This window comes from Rousettus aegyptiacus, unplaced genomic scaffold (genome assembly GCF_014176215.1).
Source record: "Rousettus aegyptiacus isolate mRouAeg1 unplaced genomic scaffold, mRouAeg1.p scaffold_m13_p_12, whole genome shotgun sequence".
Classification (NCBI taxonomy): domain Eukaryota; kingdom Metazoa; phylum Chordata; class Mammalia; order Chiroptera; family Pteropodidae; genus Rousettus; species Rousettus aegyptiacus.
Window position 1 is genome coordinate 18,715,731 of NW_023416287.1, and position 9,654 is coordinate 18,725,384.

Below are 9,654 nucleotides of genomic sequence, written 5' to 3' on the forward strand. Positions count from 1 at the left end.
TAATAGTGAACCAAAACTGAATTATATATTTTTAAATGGTTAAAATGGTGACTCTTACCTCAATTTTTAAAAAAAAATAAAAAGCAAGCCAAAGCTGCCTAATAACTGCCCCTTTGGAGAAACATGAATTTCGAATTTCACTTAAATCCCAATCTGATCTATTATTAGTATTTAAATGTTCATCTAGGCATTTGAATAAGATAAACTTATTGAATGAATTAATAAATTGAGATAATTTTAAGACAAGGTTGGTGGTACTGATAATAACAACAAAAGCAATTAACATTTCATGTTTATTGTGACCCAACTATTGTTCAAAAAATACATTCTCATTTAATGCACACAACACCATAGATATATGCTATTACTAGTCCCAATTTACAGATGAGAAAACAAAGGCACAAAGAAGTTATGCAGCTTGGTCAAGGACATCCTGGCAGTACACAGTAGAGCCAAAATTCAAAACTAGGTAATCTTACTCCAATACACACTGTTAACCTCTATGATATGATTTTAGACTCACATCCTTTCCTCTGTGTCCCTTGGGACCCAACACAACAAGGGCTCAAAAATGCTTGTTTAATACAGTGGAAAAAGGAAAGCCTCTCTAATAAATGGTGCTGGAAAAACTGGAAAGCCACCTTCAAAAGAATGAAACTTGACTGTTGTCTATCACCACACACCAAAATTATCTCAAAATGGATTAAGGACCTGAATATAAGACCTGAAACAATAAAGTACACAGAAGAAAACATTGTAACTAAACTCATGAACCTTGGACTTAAAGAGGATTTTATGAATTTGACCTCAAAGGCAAGGGAAGTAAAAGCAAAAATTAATGAATGGGACTACATCAAACTAAAAAGCTTCTGCACAGCAAAAGAAACCATCAACAAGGTAAAGAAACAACCATCCAAAGGGAAAATATATTTGCAAGCAATGCCTCAATAAGGGCCTAATATCCAAAATATATAAAGAATTCATACAACTCAAAAACAACAAAAAAAACAAACAATCCAATCAAAAAATGGGCAGAGGACCTAAACAGACATTTCTCCCAAGAAGACATTCAAATGGCCAACAAACATATGAAAAGATACTCATCATAGCTAGCTATTAAGGAAATGCAAATCAAAACCACAATGAGATATCATCTTACACCTGTTAGAACAGCTGTTATCAACAGGACAAGTAATAACAAATGTTGGCGAGGATGCAGGAAAAAAAGGAATGCTCGTATACTTCTGGTGGGACTGCAAATTGGTACAGCCACTATGGAAAACAGTATGCAGGTTCCTTAAAAGACTAAGAATAGATCTACCATATGATCCAGCAATCCCTGTTCTGGGCATTTACCCCAAAGACTTAAAAACTCATATCTGAAAAGATATTTGCACACTGATGTTCATCACAGCATTATTCACAGTGACCAGGACATGGAAGCAACCAAAGTGTCTATGATAAAAGATTGGCTAAAGAAGCTGTGATACATATATACAATGGAATATTACTCAGCCATAAGAAGAGATGAAATACTGCCATTTGCGACAACATGGACCTCAAGATAATTGTGCTAAGCGAAATAAGCCATACAGAAAAAGTTGAAAACCACATATCACTTATTTGTGAGATATAAACCTCAAAGCAACAAACAAACAGGACAGACTCGTGAACATGAACAATAGACCGGGGGAGGGGGCAGGGAGGAGGAAGAAGGGAGGTAGATGGAATAAAGGGAGTCAAATATGTGGTGACATTAAAGAATTTTTTAAAAAATGCTTGTTTAATATTACAAACTTCACATTTCTATACTTAGGTTTCCTACAAGTCTCCCTATTATTTTAAGTGGCTTCTCATTTATAAAGCACTGGATGTTGTGAAGTAATACTATATTTGAGACCAGTCCTATATTGTGATATTAACAAAGACTTGAAAAATTAGTGAGTCAGCACATAAGCACAAAGTATAATCAAAGAGGGAGCTAGGCCTTTTGTGGGTGGTGGCGACTGCGGCAAGAGGGCTATGAAGGCCTCAGGCTTGCTGCAAGAATACAAAGTGTTGAGGCACTGCCTGCCCCCTCAAGTGCTGTATATCGTCCCTCTACCGTACGGACATCTTTGCGCCAAACCTTATTGTCACCAAGTTTCACTTCTGGTACTTTGTGTCTCAACTGAAGATGAAGTCTTCAGGGGAAATTGTCTACTGTGGGGAGGTGTTCCAGAAATCCCTGCTGTAGGTGAAGAACTTTGGCATCTGGCTGTCCTACAACTTCCGAAGTGGCACCCACATGTACCGGGAACACCGTGACCTGACCACTCACTGCAGGCGCCGTCACCCAGTGCTGATGAGACGTGAAAACCCGGCACCGTGCCCATGCCCGCTCAATCCAGATCATGAAGGTGGAGGAAACTGCAGCCAGCAAGTGCTGCGGACTGGCAGTCAAGCAGTTCCACAACTCCAAGATCAAGTTCCTTCTGCCCCACCAGGTCCTTCCTCGCCAACACAGCCACGCTTCACCACCAAGAGACCTAACACTTTCTTCTAAATGCAAGGCCTCCCTGTCCCCTGGTCTGCCCAAATAAACTTCTTGGGAAAATTTTTTTTAAAATGAAAAAAAAAAAAAGGAGCTAGAAGAAACCTGAGAGGTCATGTTCAATACCTTCAATAGACAAGCAAGGAAACGGAGGCCCACAGGGATTTAAGTGAACTGCCCAAGATTACAGAATTTAAGTAACAAGCATGTTGGCCCAGTTTTCTTTCCACCAACTACTTTGTGAGCTCGGGATGAAATGGATACTTTTAGAAATATTTTAAAGGTACTTAGTATGAAGAATGATCTTTCCCAGAACATTACTTTTTGTGAGGTATTACACTACCATTAAAGAAATGAAAGCTACCTTGTTCCTTCACTGCAGATAACATCATCTCCTTTTGCCTCCATTTTTTTATTTTGCTCTACATACTTTTCATTTTTATGTCCTTCCTTTTATTATCTTCTGAGAGAGAATTCTTCCTTTTACCATCTCTCATTTATCAACTTTTCCTCTTACCTATTTCCTTTCCTAGTATCTCTCAAAAAGCACCCTACCATCTCCTTCCTCTCTCTCCATAATTATAAAAAAGAATGGACTAAATACACATTTGATTATTGCACTAGCCTGGGACACCATAATAAGCAAATCATAGCTTTGGCCCCTAAGCATTTATTGGGCAATTAGTTAACAAAAAATAAACACAAAGGGTCACAATAAATGAGTAAATAATAAACATGAATGTTTACAGTGGAGACAAGAATCTATGGATGGGACATTTATAGGACGGTAAGTGGTAATGACAACAAATAGTTGCAAGGCTAAGGTTAGGCAAATGAAAGGGACCACTCTTCCTATTGATCTTTCTTATCTACCAACTCAACTGCTATACTTCATTCACTCCTTATTCTCTTCCTGCTTCACTTTTTCTATGCTCTACTTTTCTTTTCTCATTCAGTGGTCTTCCCTTTCTCTCTCCTGATCTTTTAAAGTGAATCTGTCCTGTCTTCATGTTTTCCTTTTCGATATTATTGCCAACTTCTCCCACCTTGTAGATCTACATGTCTTAAGTTTTAAACTCAGTTTTCCAAAAGATTTACTATGTACTATTTTAATCTGATCCTCAAAAGAATGCCAGGGAAGTGAGTAGGGAGCAATATATCTATTTTACAGGTGTATAAACTGAATCCCAGCAATATTAAATAATTTGCCAACTATCACACAGTTTGTCAGTGGCAAAATCAAATCAGAAACCAGACCTTTTCTTTCCAAGTCCTCAATTCTTTTTCCACTGCACCATGCACTTTACCACACACATGCACGAGCCTAGACACGTATACACATATAAATGTTTATAAAACAGCACAAATAGGAAAAGTGTGTGTATATCTAAGAGAGCTAGAAAAAACAGAAGTCAGGGGACCCAAATTAAGAGCATAGTGCAGCTCACAAGCTAATCATTATAGAAGAAGCTGTGAGTTTCAGTTCTAGGTGGAAACTATTTTTCAACCAATTGATGTAGCTAACATCAACAGTGCTCTCTCTCCATACCTCCCCACAGCAGTTTTATGACAAAGGCTCACCCCCTGCACCATTCCTGTGCCCCAATCTCTCTCACAGGCATACCATCATACCTGAAGTTTTCACTCTTCGAGTCACAAGTCACTTCTTTGGGTTAAGGCGTTGTCTCCAGAAGGCCACTGTTAAATGCATGTTACCTGAGAGAAAAAGGAAAGACCATTAACACATTATTTCTATGATTAAACACACAGAATTAGAGATCACCTTGGGAATCTGACAGCATGACAGCTTTTAAAAAGTTTCATGGACAGATTTTTGTTGGGGCAGGCAGGATAAGGTGAGTCAGGGAAAATGACTCTTACACAGTATGGGGTGATGCCCACCTGGGAATGATGGCTACATCACAAAATGATGACGGCCATGTATACACATATTCTACTTACTAGGGTCGCCATAAGGACAGTCCTTGTAATTTGTAGGTTCCTAAAGATAGGAAAAGAAAACACTCCAAAAATCTGAGTATAGCCAGTTTTGAAAAGAAGCAAAATTGCTGAGCTGGCAGCAGTTTTCCAAAGATAGTGCCCTGCTAGAATGAAGAAGAATAGAAGCAGGAACAGTTTCTGGTTAACTACGTACTTCTAGTTGTAAGGCTACTTTTCATCCCAACATTTTTAGCTGAGGGCCAACCTCCCAACCAGAGAATGCTGCGATTCAATCCTGCAACCCCGCCTTTGCTAATTTATATTGACTCAAAGCCAGTATCATTTACAGCCATAAAAATCAACATGCCTTTACTGAGCACTTATTATGAGCCCAGAATTTGGTTAGGTGCTATAAATAATGAAAAAATAAAAAATAAAACTTAATATTCTTTTGCCTTAACACATACAAAGGAAACCAATACCCAAAACCCAAAATTGAGAGAGGGATAAGGAACAAGAAAGGAAGTTTAAAAAAAATCAAAAACAGGTGACTATTTCCCATCAGTCCTAACACAAACTTCTTAAGCCAGAATGAATACTACAAAACTCACTTCTAGGCTAAAGTTCCTTGATAAATTCTTGCCTAAACAGTCAAGAGCCACAAATTAGAAGTCTTTTTTTTTTCTTTTGGTCTAATACCAACAGCTTTTTAGGTAACACACATTCATGTTGGTACACTGGAGAATAACAAGCTAAGAGTTGTTACAAAGCTTGGTTCTAGTTCTAGCTCTGATTCTTAACTAGTTTTGATAAATTATTTAACCTGCTTTGGACTTAAAAAAAAAGAAACAATCAGAAAACTATATGACTAGTCTAAGAACAGCATATACCTGGCATATCCACCACCCACTAGATAACTGTGTCCACAGGAGTCATCACTAATCAATCATAACTCACTTTCCCAGAGAACCCATATGACCAAACTCCATCTCAAATGCAGTGCTTCTGGAAGCTACCTCAAAGCAGAGTTGACACATTAACTAAAACATATTTGCCACTGTGTACTAGATAATCTCTGCAATCTCTTCCAACTCTAAATTTCTAATACCAAGCTTCTGAGGGAGGAAGAAAAACACTTCCAACAAGCTTAGATCAACAATGTATCAATTAAAATTTCAATCTAATCTTTAAGTTCTCCAAATTGCACCCACTCTGGTTCTAATTTTTCGAAGATGTTAATGAATAATACACTGATACCATTAACACATATAACATCAATATTCAGATCTGCTAATGGGTTTTTTTTTTTTTTACAGAAAAGGAGCCCTTTACTCAAACTGGAGCTAAAAAAAATCCTCATCCAACAATATGGCTATATTGCACTATAGTTAAGAACTAAACTCAACCCCTTGATTATCTCCACAATCTCTCTAATATGCCTTTTCACCTCTCACCTAGACCTCTGCAATAGCCATTCTTCCATCCTTTCACTCTTATCATCAGAGCAATCTTTCTAAAACACAAATGTATTCACAGCACTTCCCTGTTTAAAAATTTGTATTTAATGCTAAGAACATAAAACTCAAGTTTTTTTAGCATTATACTTAGAATTTTTCATATAGTTGCCTCCTTTTGCCTTTCTGGGTTCCATCCCAGAATGCTCTCCTTCCCCTTCCCACTCTGCTCCCTTTGAACGCTTTCCCCTCCACAATCTTAAGCATTTATACACATTAAGGTGCTTCCTCTGCCTGCCCTATTTTCTTTCCCCATCCCTATCACACTTCTACTCATCACCTAATACCTAACTTAGCTCCAGGGTCAGGTCCTGCCTCCTCCTCTGGCCAACACGGCCTTGCCCCCTCCCCGTCTCCCACCCCACCCCACTCCCCCGCCCAAAGAACTGAGCTGTCCTTGGTATGTCCACAGTATTGTCTGCATCAGTGGTTCCCTTCACCATCGAAATTAACTGAGGCTTGTTTTAAAAATAAATTATTCAGGGCCAACCCAAAGGTACTAAATCAATCTCAGGAGATGAGACTCTGGAATTTCTACTTTTAAAAAGTTCCCCTAATTATTCGAATGGTCAAATTTGGGAATTACTGGTTTGTCTCTTCCAATAGGTATAAAGATGAGTTTTATTGTCTAAAGAATGTAGGTATAATTTACACTGAAAAAGCTATCCTGAACTTGTTTTTTATTTCTCATCACATCTTTGTTAACTTGACTCATATGCTGAAGATGAAGGAATTCACATCCTAAAAACTTATACTCATTGTTCAAAAAAAGCAGTAAAATTTCTACCTTCATTTCTAAATCTTAAAAACAAAGTAACTGTATCTTGAGTAAAGCTATGAATACACAGTGCAGGCGCTCACCAGATCTGCCATGAGAACTTTATTTCAGCTGAGTAACAAGCCTTTAGCCGATTTTGAGAGTGGAAATATACTGCCTTTCCGTCCTTCCGTAAGATCGAATTGTATTAGGAATAGATGTGGAAGACCCAAACGAAGTGCATTGATAGATGACTAGCTCTAGTGCCACATTAATTTTTGAAGAAAAATTCCACCCTTCCTTCCCCACCCCTTAACTTCCCCAAAAAAAGCAAACGGAAGCTGTACAATAATGGCAGAAAATGTAACAAGATAGACTATAACCAAGAAAGTTGAGTTGTTATTAAGGAATCATGAATTTAGGGTAGTTTGCAAGTTCACCTGGTTATGTCTCTAACTTTAGGCCCAACGACTGCCACGGACGCAAACCTTGTTTATCTCTTTAAGTCGCGGCTCAGATTTAAGTCTGAAAATCCGAGTTTCTAAGATTTGTTCTCATTGTGTTTAGACCCTCAGAATAAGTTTACGGTTACTTTTTTCCTTTTGTCTACTAAAGAAAAGGGCATTCTTGGGAGGGAGGACAATGACAGCTCCACGTCTGCAAAACTCCGCGCCAGCGGGGCCGCAGCAGCGGCGGGCAGAAAGGAGGATGTCGCGGCAGGGACCACCACGCTGGGGGACAATGGAGGGAGGAGGAAAGGGGAGGCTCAGTCGCTGTGCTGGGACCCCCTCGCGACTGGGGACTCCAAGTAGTCTCGGGAAGGCCAGCCGAGTAGCAGGTGGGCCCGGCTGCCACCACTTACAGGGCCACGTCGCCTGCGCGGGCCACCACCGCCGGGCCCCGCACGTAGGCCAAGCCGCGAGAGGGTGGTCCCGGGCGGGGCTGAGGGGCGCAGGGCCGGACCCTGCCGGTGGTCGCCGCGGCCCAGCCCTCTCACAACTTGGCGTCCGCGAGGTATGGGGGTTCCAGACGCCTCAGCCCGACAGTGGCCGTTCGATGCGTCCGTGCGACCCCCACCCACCCGGCCAAGATCACTAGCCCGAGCTCCCCGCGCCCCCACAGACACCGGCACTGAGGGAAGAGGGGGCAGCCGCGGCTTTGGGGTCCTAGCTCGCGCGCCGCACTCTTCTACCCCTCGCTCTCCTCGGACACTCTTATCCCAGCTCCTCCCTCTCTCCAGAACTGCCCCTAGTCCGCCCGCGGGTGTTTACCGGGACTCGGGGCGGCGGCGACTCTTCAATCCCACGACTAAGATGGCAGCCGGTCCCGAGCCCCGACCACAGCCAGTACTGCGAGTTGGCGGCCTACACGCAGGCGCCTCCGGGTCGGGAGCGAGCCGAACTATAATTCCCAGAAGGCTTTGCGCACTAGCCAACCGCCTGCAGGATTTGGCACCGACGGGTGGGCCCCGCTAAATCATTTTGCTTGCCCCCAGGTGAGAGGAACTCTTTCTTTGCTCCCAGCACCTCTAGGCTTTAAAAAAAAAAATCCCTACCTGCCCACCCACCCATACGCTCACAGACCAGAACTTCTGAAGACCGTAGCTGTGGTTTCTAAACTCTATTATGAATCAGAATCACCCGAAGGTGTTAAATATTAGATTACAGGGCCCCACCACCACAGTTTCTAATTCAGTAGAGCTAGGATGGGATCTAATAATTTGCATTTTCAACTAGCAATCTGATGTGCTGCTCCTGGTGGAGGATCACACTTTGAGAACCACTGAATGGAGTTAACATTAGTTGGATTCAAATAACCCTTTAACAGTGTGTGCTTAGGGATGGTGAAAATAGCTTACATGTAAGTGATGACAGTTCTAAGAGATGATCACAACAAATCTATGAGGGAAGTACCTTCCCTATTCTCACATTACAGATGCATAAGCCAAGTCACAAACTTGATGAGAACTCAGACAATCTGGCTTCAGAGTCCATCCTCTTCCTTCATTGCTTGGTTGTGAGAATAGGCTGTGCAAGAAGATTCAGAGGCACAACTAAGTGCTTAGTGACCTTTGCTATTACTGTTTAGCCTACTTCCTCTTAATGAAAATGCTTACCATCCGGAAAGTCACACTTTTCAAAATACTTTTAAATCTTCCATGTCAATGATTCCTGAAAAATGCCTTTTGAGAGCTTGTTAAAGGTACAGATTCCTGGACCTCTACCCTATTCAGATTCCCTAGGACAATAGTTCTCAAATTTTAGTGTCCATCAGAATTATCTGGAGGATCTTTTAAACCATTGATTACTGGGACCCACCCCCACAATTTCTGATTCAATTGGTCTTGGGTGGGACCTGAAAATTTGTATTTTGAATCAAGGACCACACTTGGAGAATAATTGCTGTAGGACACTGTTTCTCAACCTTTTTTAAAAATCATCTTTCTCAGTAACATTTTTAGACATTTTTCCCTAATCATTCCCCCCATAAAATTTTAACATCACAGATATACTGCATATCTACTTATGTACCATATGTATACCTGTGCTTTTTCATTAAAAAAAAAAAAAATTCCTCCCTACCTCCAACCAAGTTTTGTCTTGTTAAGAATGTTATGCTCTGGGAAAAGTGTTTTTTTGACTGATGTCCCCAGGTGATTCTTGTCATCGGACAATTTGGGGAATATTTTCCTTTAAGTCAATAAAGTATCTTTATCACCATTATACAGAGAAGGAAATGGACTCAAGGAAATTAGATGATTTGTCCAAGATCATTCATCCATGAACCATGGATCCAACCAAAGTCCGCTGGCTCCAGATTCTGTCTTCAACTACAAATTTTAAAACTATATAATGTTAGGCAAAATTGATCTACGGTGTTTGAAGCCAAGACAGTGATTACCCTTTGAG

The 9,654-nt window shown here is 40.8% G+C and overlaps 1 protein-coding gene and 1 pseudogene across 1 annotated transcript in view; one reads left to right on the forward strand and one right to left on the reverse strand.

The window, feature by feature from the left end:
- The window catches only part of ITCH (itchy E3 ubiquitin protein ligase), a 104,425-nt gene extending 96,281 nt beyond the window's left edge, over positions 1-8,144 (reverse strand). The window contains exons 1-2 of the mRNA XM_016162220.2: positions 8,017-8,144; positions 4,166-4,249 (exon numbers count right to left, since the gene is read on the reverse strand). The gene's annotated coding sequence lies outside the window, so the exon portion shown is untranslated. The remainder of the gene's footprint in view (positions 1-4,165; positions 4,250-8,016) is intronic.
- LOC107519484 lies at positions 2,023-2,545 on the forward strand (annotated as a pseudogene).
- Positions 8,145-9,654: the final 1,510 nt, after the last annotated feature.